The sequence below is a fragment of the Triticum aestivum genome, chromosome 1A (assembly GCF_018294505.1).
Source record: "Triticum aestivum cultivar Chinese Spring chromosome 1A, IWGSC CS RefSeq v2.1, whole genome shotgun sequence".
In the NCBI taxonomy this organism is placed as follows: Eukaryota; Viridiplantae; Streptophyta; class Magnoliopsida; order Poales; family Poaceae; genus Triticum; species Triticum aestivum.
Genome location: NC_057794.1, coordinates 375,722,062 through 375,741,013, shown reverse-complemented (window position 1 = coordinate 375,741,013; position 18,952 = coordinate 375,722,062).

The following is an 18,952-nucleotide window of genomic DNA, read 5'->3' as shown; positions in this document are numbered from 1 at the left end:
TTCTAGGTAAAGGTGGATCATATTCAGTCTCATCATTATCAAGATTAATATTGCAAAACAAAGATTTAATAGGGGACACATCAATAACTTTTAGATCTTTATCATTATTTTCATAGTAACTAGAAAACACGCTTTAATAAAGGCATCTTTCATAGCACGCGTCCTAGCGGTTCTTTCCTTGCACTCATCAATGGAAATTCTCATGGCTTTGAGAGACTCATTGATATCGTGCTTAGGAGGAATAGATCTAAGCTTTAAAGAATCAACATCGTGAGAAATTCTATCAATGTTCCTAGCCAAATCATCAATCTTAAGCAATTTTTCTTCAATCATAGCATTAAAATTCTATTGCGAAGAAATAAATTCTTTAATATTAGATTCAAAATCAGAGGGCATCTTATTATAATTTCCATAAGAATTGTTGTAGGAATTACCATAATTATTAGAGGTATTACTAGGATAAGGCCTAGGATTGAAATTTCCTCTATACGCGTTGTTACCAAAATTGTTCCTACCAACAAAATTCACATCCATAGATTCATTGTTATTCTCAATCAAAGTAGACAAGGGCATATCATTAGGATCAGAAGAAACACTCTTGTTAGCAAATAATTTCTTAAGTTCATCCATCTTTCCACTCAAAATATTAATTTCTTCTATCGCATGCACCTTTTTATTAGTAGATCTTTCAGTATGCTATTGAGAATAATTAACCATAATATTATCTAGGAGTTTAGTAGCATCTCCTAAAGTGATTTCCATAAAAGTGCCTCCCGCGGCCGAATCTAAAAGATTTCTAGAAGCAAAATTCAATCCTGCATAAAAAATTTGTATAATCATCCACAAATTCAAACCATGAGTAGGGCAATTACGTATCATTAATTTCATTCTCTCCAAAGCTTGTGCAATATGTTCATGATCAAGTTGCTTAAAATTCATAATATCGTTTCTAAGAGAGATGATCTTAGCGGGAGGAAAATACTTAGAGATAAAAGTATCTTTGCACTTGTTCCGTGAATCAATACTATTTTTAGGCAAAGATGAAAACCAAGCTTTAGCATGATCTCTAAGCGAAAAAGGAAATAGCTTCAATTTAACAATATCATTATCGACATCTTTATTCTTTTGCATGTCACACAAATCAACAAAGCTATTAAGATGGGTAGCGGCATCTTCACTAGGAAGGCCGGAAAACGGATCTTTCATGACAAGATTCAGCAAAGCAGCATTAATTTCACAAGATTCAGCATCGGTAAGAGGAGCAATCGGAGTGCTAATGAAATCATTATTGTTGGTATTGGTGAAGTCACACAATTTAGTATTATCTTGAGCCATCGCGACAAACAAGCAATCCAACACACGAGCAAACAAAAAGCAAACGGGTAAAAGAGGCAAATAGAGAAAGAGAGGGATAGAGAGAGAGAGAGAGGGCGAATAAAATGGCAAGGGTGAAGTGGGGGAGAGGAAAACGAGAGGCAAATGGCAAATAATGTAATGCGGGAGATAGGGATTGTGATGGGTACTTGGTATGTTGACTTTTGCGTATACCTCCCTGGCAACGGCGCCAGAAATTCTTCTTGGTACCTCTTGAGCACTGCGTTGGATTTCCCCGAAGAGGAGAGGATGTTACAGCAAAGTAGCGTAAGTATTTCCCTCAGTTTTTGAGAACCAAGGTATCAATCCAGTAGGAGGCTACGTGCGAGTCCCTCGTACCTACACAAAAACAATAGCTCAACGCAACCAACGCGCTTAGGGGTTGTCAATCCCTTCACGGTCACTTACGAAAGTGAGATCTGATAGAGATGATAAATAATATTTTTGGTATTTTTGGTATAGAGATGCAAAGTAAAAAAGCAAAGCAATAATAAAGTGATGGAGATTTATATGATGAGAAAGAGACCCGGGGGCCATAGGTTTCACTAGTGGCTTCTCTCAAGAGCATAAGTATTCTACGGTGGGCGAACAAATTACTATTGAGCAATTGACAGAATTGAGCACAGTTATGAGAATATCTAGGTATGATCATGTATATAGGCATCACGTCCGAGACAAGTAGACCGACTCCTGCCTGCATCTACTACTATTACTCCACTCATCGACCGCTATACAGCATGTGTCTAGAGTATTAAGTTAAAATTTGCGGCGGTGTAATTAGGTTTTTAGCTCCGTCCCCGATCGTTTGGGGGTACGTAGGTATATATAGGAGGAAGAAGTACGTCGGTGGAGCTTCGAGGGGGCCACGAGGCAGGGGGCGCGCCCTAGGGGGCGCCCTCCACCCTCGTGACCGCCTCGTGGCTTTCTTGATGGAGGGTCCAAGTCTCCTGGATCTTATCTGATGAGAAAATCACGTTTCCGAAGGTTTCATTCTGTTTGGACTCCGTTTGATATTCTGTTTCTCCGAAACACTGAAATAGGCAAAAACAGCAATTCTGGGCTGGGCCTCCGGTTAATAGGTTAGTCCCAAAAATAATATAAAAGTGGAAAGTAAATCCCAATATAGTCCAAAACAGTAGATAATATAGCATGGAGCAATCAAAAATTATAGATACGTTGGAGACGTATCATCGCGCGGCTCGGTGATGTAGAAGCACCCCGATTGCCACCCCTTTATGGTATCCACATAGGTGCCCTCGAGCCAGGTGACATTAGGCATCTTTCCCACCATGGCGCCTTCGCACTCTGCTTGCCGGCCACCCACCACCTTCGGTTTGACATTGAAGGTTTTCATCCATAGGCCGAAGTGGGGCCTGATGCGGAGGAAGGCCTCACACACGACGATAAACGCCGAGATGTTGAGGATGAAATTGGGGCCGGATCATGAAAATCCAGCCCATAGTAGAACATGAGCCCGCGGACAAATGGGTGGAGAGGAAATCCCAGTCCACGGACGAAATGGGTAAGAAAAACTACCCTCTCATGGGGTTCGGGCATCGGGACGATCTGCCCCGCATTTGGCAGCCGGTGCGCGATATCCGCAGCCAGGTATCCAGTTTCTCGTAACTTTTTGATGTTCTCCTCCGTGACGGAGGAGACCATCCACTTGCCTCCTGCTCCGGACATGCTTGGAGTGGTTTGAGAAGAAGAACGCGAGCTTGGGCGCTAGAGCTCGAGTGTGCGGGAATGGGTAAGCGAGGAGGAAGAAGGCGTGGGTGAAAAAAGTAAATCTTTGTCCCTTTATAAGGGCGGAAGAGGCGATGTGTCTCCCCACTTGCCTGACAAAACCGCTTATTCCCCAGGCACCGTAATTGATGGCGCGGTTGGGTTACCTATGTCCGTATTGATGAGAATCCCATGATAAGGGGAACACGATATCTGCTTTGACAAGACGTGTCAAGAAAACCGCCTCACGATATGTGCGGAGCTGGTTGAGAAAAGCGGTTCGAATAATAACCGGGCCATGGCGTGATGTCATGCTGTCAAAACATGTCAACAAATTAGATTTGTGGAAATATTATTCTCTCTACGGTGGTATGTGGAACTTATTTGGAAAGGTCGGACACTATCCTTATATTCAAAACTCTTCAATTGTGTATTCGGAGGAGGAACCCGCCTTGCAATGCCGAAGACAACACTGCGCGCCGGACTCATCGTCATTGAAGCCTGGTTTAGGGGCTACTGAGGGAGTCCTGGATTAGGGGGTCTCCGGACAGCCGGACTATATCCTTTGGCCGGACTGTTGGACTATGAAGATACGAGATTGAAGACTTCGTCCCGTGTCCGGATGGGACTCTACTTGACATGGAAGGCAAGATAGGCAATACGGATATGTATATCTCCTCCTTTGTAACCGACCTTGTGTAACCCTAGCCCCCTCCGGTGTCTATATAAACCGGAGGGTTTTAGTCCGTAGGACGACATACAATCATACCATAGGCTAGCTTCTAGGGTTTAGCCTCTTTGATCTCATGGTAGATCAACTCTTGTAATACTCATATCATCAAGAACAATCAAGCAGGACATAGGGTATTACCTCCATCAAGGGGGCCCGAACGTGGGGAAACATCGTGTCCCCTGCCTCCTGTTACCATCCGCCTTAGACGCACAGTTCAAGACACCCTACCCGAGATCCGCCGGTTTTGACACCGACAGTATGTACCAGTAGCTATGTGTTTGATCTCTCTCTCTCTCTCTCTCTCTCTCTCGTGTTCTCGAGGTGGTACGATCTTGATGTATCGCGAGCTTTGCTATTATAGTTTGATCTTATGATGTTTCTCCCCTCTACTCTCTTGTAATGGATTGAGTTTTCCCTTTGAAGTTATCTTATCAGATTGAGTCTTTAAGGATTTGAGAACACTTGATGTATGTCTTGTGTGGGATGCCTGTGGTGACAATGGGGTATTCTATGATCCACTTGATATATGTTTTGGTGATCAACTTGTGGGTTCCGTGACCTTGGGAATCTATGCATAGGGGTTGGCAGACGTTTTTGTCTTGACTCTCCGGTAGAAACTTTGGGGCACTCTTTGAGGTTCTATGTGTTGGTTGAATAGATGAATCTGAGATTGTGTGATGCATATCGTATAATCATACCCATGGATACTTGAAGTGACATTGGAGTATCTAGGTGACATTAGGGTTTTGGTTGATTTGTGTCTTAAGGTGTTATTTTAGTACGAACTCTAGGGTTGTTTGTAACACTTATAGGAATAGCCCAACGGAATGATTGGAAAGAATAAATTTGAGGTGGTTTCGTACCCTACCATAATCTCTTCGTTTGTTCTCCGCTATTAGTGACTTTGGAGTGACTCTTTGTAGCATGTTGAGGGATAGTTATATGATCCAATTATGTTATTATTGTTGAGAGGACTTCCACTAGTGAAAGTATGAACCCTAGGCGTTGTTTCCTAGCATTGCAATACCGTTTGTGCTCACTTTTATCATTAGTTACCTTGCTGTTTTTTATATTTTTAGATTACAAATACCTTTATCTACTATCCATATTGCACTTGTATCACCATCTCTTCACCGAACTAGTGCACCTATACAATTTACCATTGTATTGGGTGTGTTGGGGACACAAGAGACTCTTTATTATTTGGTTGCAGGGTTGCTTGAGAGAGACCATCTTCATCCTATGCCTCCCATGGATTGATAAACCTTAGGTCATCCACTTGAGGGAAATTTGCTACTGTCCTACAAACCTCTGCACTTGGAGGCCCAACAACGTCTACAAGAAGAAGGTTGTGTAGTAGACATCAAGCTCTTTTCTGGCGCCATTGCCGGGGAGGTTAGCACTTGAAGGTATATCTTTAGATCTTGCAATCGGGTCTTTTAGTTTCTTGTTTTATCACTAGTTTAGTTTATAAAGGAAAAATACAAAAAATGGAATTAAGTTTGCCTCATACGCTTCATCTTTTTAATATCTTTCGTGAGTATGATGGAAAGGAAAACTGTGCCAAAGTGTTAGAAGAAGAATGCATTAAAATGTTTGGCACTAAATCTTTGAATGATGAGCATGATAGCAATGTTGTTAGTATGAACTCCTTGAATATCCATAGTACTAATGATGATTGCACTAGTTATGATGAAAATGTCTCCTATAAACATGTCAATTTTTGTGGAGTGCATTGGGTTTGCAAGTACACACCAAATAGGGAAGATAGATATTGAAAGAGGCATAAGCATTTAGAAACTAAATTGTTGCAAGAAAGGCTAGGTGTTTGTGCTGAAAGATTCAATATTTATCGCCAGCCTTGTAAACTTTGCAATGAACATGGTCATTTAAAGCTCCAATGCTATTTGCTTCATGATCAAGTCGTGTCCAAAAATTGTGATAGCTTGATTACCCTTGAGCATCATAAAGAGCTTAGTCTTCTTTTGGGTTATGAAGAAATGAAACATACAACTGAGGGTATTCCAAAATTTAATCTCGATAGATTTCTTGATTTTGATCTAGAGGAAATTTATATGTATTGTGCGGTGAATTGCATTGAAAACCCTTATATTGCCAATTACATAAAGAAAAGAAAAGAAATAGAAGATGAAGAGAATACTAATGAAAGGGAAGAGACTTCCCGATATCCTCCTATTATTTCTTATGATGAATCAGGTAACGAGGAGGAGCCTTCTATTCAACCAATCTCATTAATAAGGAGCTCCAAAAAGAGGATTGAACCCACACATGATGTGGTGAAGAATAAGAAAAGAAAAAGGAAGAGAGGTAAAAAGATATCTCTCCCAAATAATGTTGCTCCTATTACTGTTGTGCCTCATGAAAATATAATTGTGGAAGATGATGCACTTGATGATGATCTCTTATGCCTATTGCTTGTTGTGATGATTATGATTGGGAAGATAATGATACTTCTTATGATCTTGAAAATCTTTTTGGCACTTGCTTGGAAGAATATGATAATTGCTATACTATTGGTGCTATCCATACTATTGATGATGAAAGTGATTATGCTTATGATATGAAAAGGCCCAAGCTTGGGGATGCTATGTTTGATGAAGATGATGTTTTTGAGAATATATTTGCTGCAATTAATGTTAGTCACAAGCTTGGGGAAGCTATGATTAATGAAGATGATGTAACATCCCAAATTTTCAATTTGGAATGTTATACATTAGATCATCATGCATATCATATTTTTCTTGCATTTTGGTCGATCCGAGAAATTTCACGCAACTCAAGGACCCTCGGAGAGAGTTGGAGATTTCGTTATTTTCATATTTGAGAGTTTTCTCGAATTTGAAAAGAGGATCATTTGATTTATTTATTTCATCTTCAATTATTTTTCCAATATCAAAAAAATGAGAGAGGGAATAATATGACTTTCCCAAAGTTAGGAAAAATGAAGATTTAATGAATAAGTCAAGTTTTGGTTTTGCCGGAGTTCTTTTGCGTTTTTATTTGGATAGGGAAAAATGCGCGTTTTCAAAAATTGCATTCTAGGTCTGGAGTAAAGTTCATTTTGTTCGACTCATTTTTAGGAGTCGGGGAAAATTTACTTTAGTGATTTTGGAGTTCGTTTAGTTTAGTTTTCTTTTGTTTTTTTTTCTGCGCGCGAATCCAGTTAAAAAAAGGGACCAAGGCCAGCCGGGCCAAAGGCCCAGCCAGCCGGCCGCCTCCCCAGCCAGTGCGCGCGCCAGGCGCAGCACCAGGCCGCCGCCTCCCTCGCTCTAGGCCGAGTCCCAGAGGGACTCTAGGCCGGTTAGCCCCCCCCCCCTTTCCTTGTTTTGTTTTCCCTCTTTTGCTTGCCCCCTACCCCAAGAAATCCCCCCCACCTATATAAATACACCCCAAACCCCCCCCCCTCCTCCTCACATCAATCCCAAGCCCCTCTCCTCCTTAGCCTCACCCACCGCCGCCGCCCTATAGTCGCCGCCGCCGCCCTATAGCCGCCGTCGCCGCTGTTCGCCGGAGCCTCGCCGAGGTTGTCCCGCGCCGCGTCTCTTTTTCTCCCCTCGGTTCAGTTTTTCTTCTAAACCGTTCCGGTTCTTTCTAAACTGTTCCGGTTTTCTTTCGTTCTTTGTTTCGGTTTTCTTTTCCGAAAACCCTAGATCGGTTTTCGTTCTTCTTTCGGACCGTCCGTCTCAACGAACGTGATCACCAATTATTCCCCGGTTAACGACGCCCGTTCGTTTAATCGTTCTTCTTTTTCTTTTCGTCGGATTTATTCCGCGATCGTGATCTCAGATCCGATCTTCGTTCTAGTCTTTCTTCTCGCTCGTTTATTGGAATCAGGTGATTCAAGCGCCTGGAGTTTCGTTTCGAAACCGCCATTCCATCTAATCAACTTAAAAAAGTTTTTACCCCGGTAAAATTTGACCTAGTTCCAACTTGCTAGAATCGAGTTGTTTTCTTCCGCCATTTGTTTTCTGTTTCTTTGTTCGGTTCGTTCTTTCTTTGCAACCGGAGTTCTTAAGTTGAACTTTCTGGTTCGTTCTCTTGTTCGAGTTTTACCTATGCATTAGATGAGTACTTATTGTGTGCTTGTTGTTTGTCTGCGATAGATCACACGGATTGCGCCGCCTGTTACTTCGAAACCCTAGGTCTCGCGGATCATCAGCAAGGCAAGTAACACTTTGATCATACCTTTTCTACAACCCAGTTTTATTGCATTAGATCAATCCTCTCACATTGCATGACTAGGATCTAATTAAATTGTGGGATGGGAAGTAGATGAGGTAGTACCTATTACCTGTTTATTATGAAACCTTTGGGAGTTACTTCTACGTTTGCTTAATATGCCATGCTATGCTAGTAGACGTGGATTGGGTGAGTGATATCCATGACAGATGTGAGTTTATTGATTTTAATGGTTTATCTAAGGTGGCCACTTAAACACACATTTGGGTGGATTGAGGCACCTGATGTCTATCAGGACTTGCCTGTTTTATTTTGGACCGCCACCCAGGCTCAAAGGGATCATAAGATAATTCATGCTAGAAACTTCCGTGTGCAGCCACATGCTACTATGGGCTCTGGCATAGTTGACTAAGTTGTGCGAACTCTTACGGGGTGGACTAGCAGATGTAGGGGTTGTAGGTGGTACGGTCTACCCCACATGTAAGGTGCTAGCGCTTCTGAAAGACTATGTCTCGGTCATCCGTTTCTCAAACACCATGTAGTGCGAGAAAACAAACGGAGGCGATCGAGTCATGTGGGGAAAAGTGCGCAAACCTCTGCAGAGTGTATAAACTAATCATGATTAGTCGTGTCCCCGGTTATGGACAACTTGAGTATCTAGTACTTGAATATCATGTGAATCTCAACATGTTACTTCTAATTAATGTTGTTGGGTTTTAACTGTTCACTTAATTGGGATCGGAATGCTGTCAACCATTCTCGATGTTCAACAACCACCATGATAGTTAAATAAATTTATTCCTTTGCAGTAGGGAAAAACTGGCTTTACGCAAAACTGTAACCATAGAGCTTTCCACCAGCCATATATGCATGTAGTATAGTTGTTTCATTCCATTACTCTCTATGTGTTACTTTGCCAGCATATTCCATGTGCTGACCCGTTTTCGGGCTGCAACTTTCATGTTGCAGACTTTTCAGACGACGAGTAAGGTGCTTTTAGGTCATGGTTCTATACTCAGTGATGCCGTTGGAGTTGATGGACCCATTTATCTTCCGAGTCTTCCGCTGTTATCGTTATTAGATGGCCTTAAGCCATATTTATTGTAATAAGTTCTCTTTGAGACAACGATGTAATAAGTGTGTGATTGCCACTCTGCTATAAATCCTTCAATGTACTGTGTGGTGTCAGCATTACTGATGCAGGGATGACACCGGAGCACAGTAGACTTGATCCATTCGGGTTGGGTCGCCACAGATGATATTTGTACTCTCCCAAGTTTTGATATGCAAATTTATTATGATGATAGCATGCCTCCTACTTATGATAATTATGAAAGTGGATTTGGAGAGGTCATGACTTTATTTAGTAATGATTCCACTATCTTGGAAGAGGTTTCAATCAATTATGATGAGAACAAAGTTGCTACTTATGATAATTATTGTGATGATACATATGCTATAAAAAGTAGTGACGATTATATTTATGAAACTTGTCATTATTATGATTACCCTTTTTCTGAACATTACTCTTTTAATGTGGAAACAATTTATAGTATTCGAGTCCCTTATGATACTCCCACTATTCTGATTGAGAAGAATTTTGCTTATGTAGAGAGTATTAAAAATTCTATGCTTGTAGATCATGAAAAGAATGCTTTATGTGATGGTTATATTGTTGAATTCATTCATTCTGCTACTGCAAATTATTATGAGGGAGGAATATATGCTTGTAGGAATTGCAATAATATCAAGTTTCCTCTCTATGTGCTTAAAATTTTGAAGTTATGCTTGTTTTACCTTCCTATGCAAGTTGATTCTTGTTCTCATAAGTTGTTTGCTCACAAAATCCCTATGCATAGGAAGTGGGTTAGACTTAAATGTGCTAGTCATATTCTTCTTGATGCTCTCTTTATCTTTCAATTCTTATCCTTTATGTGAGCATCATTGAAATCATCATGCCTAGCTAGGGGCATTAAACGATAGCGCTTGTTGGGAGGCAACCCAACTTTATTTTTGTTCCTTACTTTTTGCTACTGTTTAGTAATAAATAATTTATCTAGCCTCTGTTATGATTGAGTTTCTATGTTTTACTTAGTGTTTGTGCCAAGTAGAACTGTTGGGAAGACTTGGGGAAAGTCTTGTTGATCTTGGTGTAAAAAACATAAACTTTAGCGCTCACGAGAATTGCTGCAATTTTTATTGGAGAGTGATATTTAGTTAATTCTTTTTGAAGATTATTAATAGATAAATTCTTCACGTCCAGCAATTTATTTGAGAATTTTATGAGTTCCAGAAGTATACGTTTGATCCAGATTACTACAGACTGTTCTGTTTTTGACAGATTCTGTTTTCGATGTGTTGTTTGCTTATTTTGATGAATCTATGACTAGTATCGGAGGGTATGAACCATAGATAAGTTGGAATACAGTAGATATTACACCAATATGAATTTAGAATGAGTTCACAACAGTACCTAAGTGGTGATTTATTTTCTTATACTAACGGAGCTCACAAGTTTTCTGTTAAGTTTTGTGTTGTGAAGTTTTCAAGCTTTGGGTAAAGATTCGATGGACTATGGAATAAGGAGTGGCAAGATCCTAAGCTTGGGGATGCCCAAGGCACCCCAAGGTAATATTCAAGGACAAATAAAGACTAAGCTTGGGGATGCCCCATAAGGCATCCCCTCTTTCGTCTTCGTTCATTGGTAACTTTACTTGGAGCTATATTTTTATTCACTACATGATATGTGTTTTTCTTGGAGCGTAAATTTATTTTATTTTGTTTTGCTTGCTGTTTGAATAAAGTATCAAGATCTGAAATTCTTAAATGTTAGAGAGTCTTCACATAGTTGCATAATTATTCGACTACTCATTGATCTTCACTTACATCTTTCTGAGTAGTTTGTCATTTGCTCTAGTGCTTCACTTATATCCTTTTAGAGCACGGTGGTGGTTTTATTTTATAGAAATAGATGAACTCACATGCTTCACTTATATTATTTTGAGATTCCTAAACAGCATGGTAATTTGCTTTGGTCATGAAACTAGTCCTAATATGATGGGCATCCAAGAGGGATATAATAAAAACTTTCATATAGAGTGCATTGAATACTAAGAGAAGTTTGATACTTGATGATTGTTTTGAGATATGGAGATAGTGATATCAAAGTTGTGCTAGTTGGGTAGTTGTGAATTTGAGGAATACTTGTGTCGAAGTTTGCAAGTCCCGTAGCATGCACGTATGGTAAACGTTGTGTAACAAATTTGAATCATGAGGTGTTATTTGATTGTTTTCCTTATGAGTGGCGGTCGGGGACGAGCGATGGTCTTTTCCTACCAATCTATCCCCCTAGGAGCATGCGCGTAATGCTTGGTTTTTGATGACTTGTAGATTTTTGCAATAAGTATGTGAGTTCTTTATGACTAATGTTGAGTCCATGGATTATACGCACTCTCACCCTTCCACCATTGCTAGCCTCTTCGGTATCGTGCATTGCCCTTTCTCACCTTGAGAGTTGGTGCAAACTTCGCCGGTGCATCCAAACCCCGTGATACGATACGCTCTATCACACATAAACCTCCTTATATCTTCCTCAAAACAGCCACCATACCTACCTATTATGGCATTTCCATAGCCATTCCGAGATATATTGCCATGCAACTTTCCACCGTTCCATTTATTATGACATGCATCATCATTGTCATATTGCTTTGCATGATCATGTAGTTGACATCGTATTTGTGGCAAAGCCACCGTTCATATTCTTCATACATGTCGCTCTTGATTCATCGCAATCCCGGCACACTGCCGGAGGCATTCATATAGAGTCATATCTTGTTCTAGTATCGAGTTGTAATCTTTGAGTTGTAAATAAATAGAAGTGTGATGATCATCATTAATAGAGCATTATACCCCAAAAAAGGCAAAAAAAGAAAGGCAAAAAAAGGCCAAATAAAAAAAGCGAATAAGGCCAAATAAAAAATAAAAATAAAAGGGACAATGCTACTATCCTTTTTTCCACACTTGTTCTTCAAAGTAGCACCATGATCTTCATGATAGAGAGTCTCTTGTTTTGTCACTTTCATTTACTAGTGGGAAATTTTCATTATAGAACTTGGCTTGTATATTCCAACAATGGGCCTCCTCAAGTGCCCTAGGTCTTCGTGAGCAAGCAAGTTGGATGCACACCCACTTAGTTTCTTTTGTTGAGTTTTCATGCATTTATAGCTCTAGTGCATCTATTGCATGGCAATCCCTACTACTTGCATTGACATCAATTGATGGGCATCTCCCTAGCCCGTTAATTAGTCGCGTCGATGTGAGACTTTATCCTTTTTGTCTTCTCCACATAACCCCCTCATTATATTCTATTCCACCCATAGTGCTATATCCATGGCTCACGCTCATGTATTGCGTGAAAGTTGAAAAAGGTTTGAGATTACTAAAGTATGAAACAATTGCTTGGCTTGTCATCAGGGTTGTGCATGATGAGAGCATTCTTGTGTGACGAAAATGGAGCATGACCAAACTATATGATTTTGTAGGGATGAACTTTCTTTGGCCATGTTATTTTGAGAAGACATGATTGCTTAGTTAGTATGCTTGAAGTATTATTATTTTTATGTCAATATTAAACTTTTGTCTTGAATCTTATGGATCTGAACATTTATGCCAAAATGAAGAGAATTACTTAGATAAATATGTTAGGTAGCATTCCACATCAAAAATTTTGTTTTTATCATTTACCAACTCGAGGACGAGCAGGAATTAAGCTTGGGGATGTTGATATGTCTCCAACGTATCTATAATTTTTGATTGTTTCATGCTATTATGTTATCTGTTTTGGATGTTTATGGGCTTTATTATGCATTTTTATATTATTTTTGGGACTAACCTATTAACCCAGAGCGCAGTGCCAGTTTCTATTTTTTCCTTGTTTTAGAGTATGGCAGAAAAGGAAAATCAAACGGAGTTCAATTGACCTGAAACTTCACGGAACTTATTTTTGGACCAGAAGAAGCCCACAGAGTATCGAAGTTGGACCAGGAGAGTCCCGGGCTGCCCACGAGGGTGGAGGGCGCGCCCACCCCCCTGGGCGCGCCCCCCTGCCTCGTGGACAGCCCGGAGGTCCACCGACATACTTCTTCCTCCCATATATACCCATATTGTCGGATGTGGGGTTCCGGCAAACCCTTAAGGTTCGAACACTAGTGGGCGTGCGAAGTATTTTCCTCCCACCGATCTACGCCCTAACTCGCTAAGATCTCGTGGACGAACTCGACGAACTCGCAATATAGAAAGACACAAGATTTATACTGGTTCGGGCCACCGTTGTGGTGTAATACCCTACTCCAGTGTGGTGGTGGTGGATTGCCTCTTGGGTTGATGATGAACAATACAAAATGGGAAGAACCACCTCACGAGGTTAAGGTGTTCTTGTGCTTGGCTAACTTGTGTGGGTGAGTGATCTAAGATCTCGTCGTCCCCCCTGCCTATGGTGGTGGCTGGTTCTACTTATAGAGGTCCTGGTCCTCCTCCCAAATCTTGAGCGGGAAGGGTTCCAACAATGGCAGGCCAATTTGAAGGGGGACAGCTAGTACAAGCTATCCTGACAAAAGTGATCTTCGCCTGCCAAAGGCTCTGGTGGTGATGCCGTCTTGGGCTCCACGATGACCTCCGCCTTGCTGTCCCTCTGTTCTTGGTCTTGTTGCACCAAAATGGCAACCTTTGCCTGGTGCTTCGGTACTCCTCGCCTGTGCTGGTTTCCTTAGCACCAAAGAGGAAACAAGGACGCTGTGCACGCTGGCGCCCTCCTGGGGCCTACCTGGTGTTGATCGTCATGGCTCACGTCACGAGAGCCTCATGAGGTTTGCCTCGCCTTGATATCTCCGCCCCTCGCAAGCCTGCCTGGCTAGGCCGCTCCAGAGGAGGTCTTGTGTCGTCCGCCTCACGAGGCTTGGCCCCTCGCGAGGGTCTTGGATGCCTTGTTGATGAAGGTGGGTCGTACGGCCTGCTGGCTTAGCCACGCAATGAGCCGCAGGCAGGCAAGCCTGGGGACCCCCGTTCCCAGGACGTCGACGGTAGCCCCCGGGCCCTAGGTGCGCTCGGGCTTGGCTTCGCGGTGAAGCCAAGGGTCACGTACGGAGCACCGCGGGCCCCAAAAGCATGCGGCTTCGATTGACGCGTGGCGGTTAATTGGACATGGGCGTCTTCGCTTCCCCATGCTGCCTCGACAACTGCACGACCTGACAAAAGGCTGGCGCAGGCAGCACTTGCCTTCATTGCTTCTTCCTCGCCTGGCTCCAGATCCCCTTCCTTGCTCTCCGCCACCGCTATCTCTAGATCCGCTCCAATCTCATCCCGTAGCTGCGATCCATGGCGCCGCGCAAGGCCAAGGTTTCCTCAGCGCCGACTTGGTACGAGCCGGCCCTTGAGACGCCCACCGTCATGGAGAAGAGCCTCTCCTCCGTGCGCCTGTTGACGGCGGGCGAGAGCAATGAGTGGGGGAAGACCAAGCTCCGGCTTGCGTCCGACGCGCCAAAGCCCGAGGAAAGCACCTTCTTCCCCTTCTTCTCGAGCAGCGTCGCCGTTGGGTTGGTTCCTCCCTTCTCTGATTTCTTTTACGAAGTCCTCGACCGCAATGGGATGCAGGCATTGCATCTCCATCCCAACTCTGTCCTCCTCCTTTCCATCTTCGCCTACTACTATGAGGCGTACCTGGGCATGATGCCGTCCGTGGCGCTCCTGCGCCATTTCTTCTTCCTCTGTGTCAGCGAGGATAACATCTCTAGATGCGCTAACTTCGTTGCATCCGGCAAGGCCAACTCGATCTCGAGCACCGGGAAGAGGGCCGACAACATTCGATCCAAATGGGTCATGATGGACTCCAAGTGCGCTGATCCATGTCTGGAGTTTCCCACGGTGGCGCCCTCTTTCCACGGGGGATGGCCCAGGGTGGAGCTTGCTGATGAGCGGGCCTCGTCAGTGTTGGGGCAGATGGTGACCGACCTGAAACCGGGCAATGCGAGGGCGGCAAAGGTGACGGGGGTCATGCTTCTGAGGGAGTTCTTGACCCTGCGAGTAGCTCCACTCCAGGCGCGTGCACGCCCTCTGTGGGATCTTGAAGAAGAGGGGAACATGACCTGCCTGAGGCCAGGGGCCCTGCCTGACGATGAATTGGCTGCTATCCTGCGCCTGATAGTTGGGGACAACCAGGAGTACCCACCAAGCGCCTTCGTCCCCCTGTTCCAGCGCAAGGATCGGGAGGAATTCGTTGCCTCTAGGCTGAGCTTTGATGCGCGTGGGTTGGTGTCGCCGGTGCTCCTGGGAGCCCCCGTGGCACCGGAACTGGTGGAGGTGTCTTCTGGCGAGCCCCGCGGGGAGGGGGAAGAGGAGGTGGACCCGAAGAAGACTTTGGAAGAGGTGGGGGAGACTTCCCCTCTGAGCAAGGCCGAGATCCTCCACGCCCTTCCTGACGATGCCGAGGCCGATGCCCGCCAAAGGCAGATGGAGCAGCCCCCCATCCTGACAAGGGGTAGGTTGTCGTTGGTGCCTCGCGATGCCGCCTTCGCCTCGATGCTGTCAGGCTTCAAGCTTCCTAAGCGGAAGTATGTCGCGGTGGATCAGTAAGTGTCTCAAGCTTCGCCTTGTCCCTGTTTGCACTCTTCATTTCCTGATGCTGGCCCTTGGTTGGTCAGGCCGACTTCTTCCGCGAAGAAGATGAAGGAGGATGCGGTGTCCGTGCCTCCTTCCTCAGGAAAAGGTGGGAGCAGCACCCGCATCTCCCCAGCCCGGTCGTCCTCGCGGGGCCAAGAGGAGCATCGCCACGTGGAACTAGCCCCCATGCCTGCTAGCTCAGCAGGTGCCGGCGGCTGGCGTGGCTGACAAGGTCCCAGCTGCTCCGGAGGTCACGGTCTCCCAGGTCCTGGTGATGATGTCGCCTCCTCCCACTGCTGCACCTCCACTTCCAGGATCTTCTGCCCTTGCTGCTACTCTGGAACATGCTCTCTCGGAGATGACCCAGCTGCAGGCGGATCTCCTGGGCGCAGACCCACGCCTTGTGGCCGGGTGCCTGGAGTTGGCTTTAGGCTGGCTCCATTCCGACTCGGCAGTTCGCGCGGCGCTGGGCCAGGCCACTGCGGCTTCTGAGAAGGAGAAGCAGAGTGCCGCCAACGCCGCAGCCGGCCGTGAGATGGCGTTGAAAGACGCCGAGGTCGCCCGCGACCGCTGCCAGGCGCTGGAGGACGAATTGCAGGGCCTGCGCACCAAGCTCGCCGAAGAAGCACGCTGCCACCAAGTGAAGGAGGGGAAAATGAAGGCTCGGGAGGACGCCGTCAAGAACCATGATGCCGAGCTGGCGGAGTTGGGGCGGATGTAGGCGCCGAGCACAGCCGGTTGGAAGAGCTGGAGCGGGAGGTGAAGGCGAGGGAGGCTGAGCTCTATGCCAAGGCACGAGTCCTGACCGAAGACCGTGCGGCCTTTGCCGATCTCGAGAGGAGGTCCCACAAGGCGCTGAAGATGCTTTATGAGCACGGCCTAGAGAGGTCGCTGGCCACCGACGAGGACGGCCCCGCCCAGCTGCTTCCTCTCTTGGTGCAAGCGCTCGAGGAAGTCGTTGACGGTGTTGGTCCTATGGCGGAGGCGGAGGCTCGCGTCCTGTCTTCAGCTGCATTGACTCGCATCTTCAGCCATCTGCACCTTCGCGACCCCAACGCTTGCCTTGATGAGCTGCTGGAGCCTGTGGCTGAAGACCAATACGAGGCTACCGCCGCAGTTGTGCAAGGTCGGGTGGAGGCCTTGTTGGAGAAGTTCTGCGGCTTTGTCTCCGCTCCTCTGTCCGGCGATGTCACCGATCCTGCAGCTGGTGGTGAAGGCGAAGACAACGTTGCTCACGAAGTGGCGCCTTCCGCGGGTGATGGCGGCGTCCAGGGGTGACCTGCGGCTACTTTCCTGTTTCGTTCCTGCAACATGCATTAGGCCTTGGGGAGGCGTTTAGACTTTTCATTTGGTATCGTGAGGACAACGTGCGAGGACAATATGTTTGTAATATTTGCTTCAAGATTTTGCAATTTCCTTCCTATTTGCTTTGCGTTCTGCATCGGCAGAGCCCGGCCCCGCGCATACCTCAACCGCCATTGGGCCAACCGGAAACCAGGATGGACCAAGGAGTGAGGGGCTACGTGACCAGTTAGGCTCCTGAGTCGCGATGCTCAGGAGTCCCCCTTAATGCGCAAACATCTTATAGGGAGAGTTCGCGAGGATAGACTGATGTTCTACGTCGGCAAGGCCCGGCCCCGCGCATACCTCAACCGCCATTGGGCCGACCGGAGACCAGGACGGACCAAGGAGTGAGGGGCTACGTGACCAGTTAGACTCCTGAGTCACGATGCTCAGGAGTCCCCCTTGACGTGCAAACAATCTCCATACCTGCCCTCGCCGAGGCCTCGGGAGGGGTGCGCGACGCCCAGGTCCGGGAGACCTGGTTGGGTGGCGTGCACTTGGGTGTGGCCCGAACGCAGCCCCCATGCCCAGCCCCCTCGCGTGGCTCTCCCAAAGGGAGGCGTTGCGATGAGGCCGGGCGCTGAGCTCTGAGATCCCTGAGGTTGGTAGGACCGTGGGGCCGCCCTCAGTTGTTTATCACCAGCACAGAGCATAGTGCTTCCGCTTGTGCACGGGCATGGCCGCGCCTCGGTAGTGTCGACGGCCAGCGCGGAGCATGGTGCTTCCACTTGTGCGTGGGATGGCGGGGCCCTCCAGGAGGAGCCCCCGGGGTGTGTACAACCCACCCTGACACGTGGCTTGCACGACAGGGCTACGAGGTGTATCTGGGCACTCGTGAGCCAGCGCGGGACTCACGAGGCCCTACCTCAAGGCGGGTTGCGCCTGATCTTGAGTCTTGGTGACTGTGTGTTCCTACAAGGCGGTCAGGTGCAAGCACTCTACGTCCTCACGTCCCAGCCCTCGAGCGAGCTCAGCCGCTGCTGGTATGCCAGGTTGCGATGTCGTGATCAAGGCCAGGGGGTGAGGGCTGGAGAGCCAGTAAGAGCTCCTAAGTCGCGATGCTCAGGAGCCCCCCTTTTAACGCGCAAGCGAATTGCACGGAGTGAATGTATCCGCGGCGGGTAGCAATCGAGCAGGCGATAATCGTAGGCAGGTTAAGCAGGGAAGGCAAATCAGCTTGGGTAAATGCAGGAAGATACATGCCACTGGGTCTGGCCCGAGCGGCTTGGGGATGATGCAGCCCGAGGGGCGCCCCCAGCAGGGTAAGCTAAAGACATAAGCAAATGGGATACATGCCGTAGGGACAGACCCACACGGCCTGGGAATAACGCAACCCAAGGGGCGCTTGATGTGTATTACACAACCTTCTTCTGGTAGACGTTGTTGGTCCTCCAAGTGCAGAGGTTTGTAGGACAGTAGCAAATTTCCCTCAAGTGGATGACCTAAGGTTTATCAATCCGTAGGAGGCGTAGGATGAAGATGGTCTCTCTCAAGCAACCCTACAACCAAATAACAAAGAGTCTCTTGTGTCCCCAACACACCCAATACAATGGTAAATTGTATAGGTGCACTAGTTCGGCGAAGAGATGGTGATACAAGTGCAATATGGATGGTAGATAAAGGTATTTGTAATCTGAAATTATAAAAAGAGCAAGGTAACAAATGGTAAAAGTGAGCGTAAACGGTATTGCAATGCTAGGAAACAAGGCCTAGGGTTCATACTTTCGCTAGTGTAAGTTCCCTCAACAATACTAACATAATTGGATCACATAACTATCCCTCAACATGCAACAAAGAGTCACTCCAAAGTCACTAATAGCGGAGAACAAACGAAGAGACTATGGTAGGGTACGAAACCACCTCAAAGTTATTCTTTCCAATCAATCCGTTGGGCTATTCCTATAAGTGTCACAAACAGCC